The sequence below is a fragment of the Stegodyphus dumicola genome, chromosome 1 (assembly GCF_044657685.1).
Source record: "Stegodyphus dumicola isolate Sdum_Otavi_A_Nest chromosome 1, ASM4465768v1".
NCBI classification, from domain to species: domain Eukaryota; kingdom Metazoa; phylum Arthropoda; class Arachnida; order Araneae; family Eresidae; genus Stegodyphus; species Stegodyphus dumicola.
Genome location: NC_140768.1, coordinates 229,996,583 through 229,997,305, shown reverse-complemented (window position 1 = coordinate 229,997,305; position 723 = coordinate 229,996,583). Strand labels below are relative to the sequence as shown.

Genomic DNA, 723 nt, shown 5'->3' with positions numbered 1-723 from the left:
TTAGAATATGGAACTATGGGATTTTCTAGTTTTAACCTCGAAAAAATAAGCCTCTGGATTTTGCATCGAAAGCAGATCTTTTGATAAATTGAAGAGATTCAGATACGGAACAAAATCGAGAGACCTGCCTAGCTTAAACTGAACCAGATGTGTATAATTAGCGATAAAGTGTGTTTTTGTTTATGTATGTAATAAAAGTGTGATTTCCTCTGAAAAAGTGCAACTGTCTCTTATTTTGCCTAGAATTTTTTTTTTTTTTTTTTTTAATATATAAAATGAAGCTTAGGAAAAAAAATTGTTTTCTTAACACGGACTACTTTCCTCCAAAAATGTTACGTGAACGTCAATTGCCCACCTTGCACCAACATCCCTGCCGGGACTCGAACCCGGGGCCTTTGGATTAGAAGTCCAACGCGCTATCCACTGCGCTACAGGGACTACAGGAAGACAGCGCTAAAAGGCCTTCAGTTACATATCATTACGTAATAGGCTTATAATTTTATTTCTTTTCATGTTCAGTGAAGCTTTAGCGAATGTTCTTGGGTTCAGAATAAATTTCATTGGATCTAGATCTGAATGATTTCATTATAGGTGCGCTTTCATGCATTGTTATGGAAAATGACTGATTATAACATTTGTTTTTGAAAAATCTGCCAATTTAAATAACGTAATCATACAGAAAAAATTTTAGTATATGCGTTGGATGATTGACTAAATTTTTAT

At 34.0% G+C, this 723-nt stretch overlaps 1 non-coding gene across 1 annotated transcript; it reads right to left on the bottom strand.

The window, feature by feature from the left end:
* Window positions 1-365: 365 nt before the first annotated feature.
* On the bottom strand, window positions 366-438 carry TRNAR-UCU (transfer RNA arginine (anticodon UCU)). The gene has a single exon. It is a non-coding gene; the product is annotated as a tRNA-Arg (tRNA).
* Window positions 439-723: the final 285 nt, after the last annotated feature.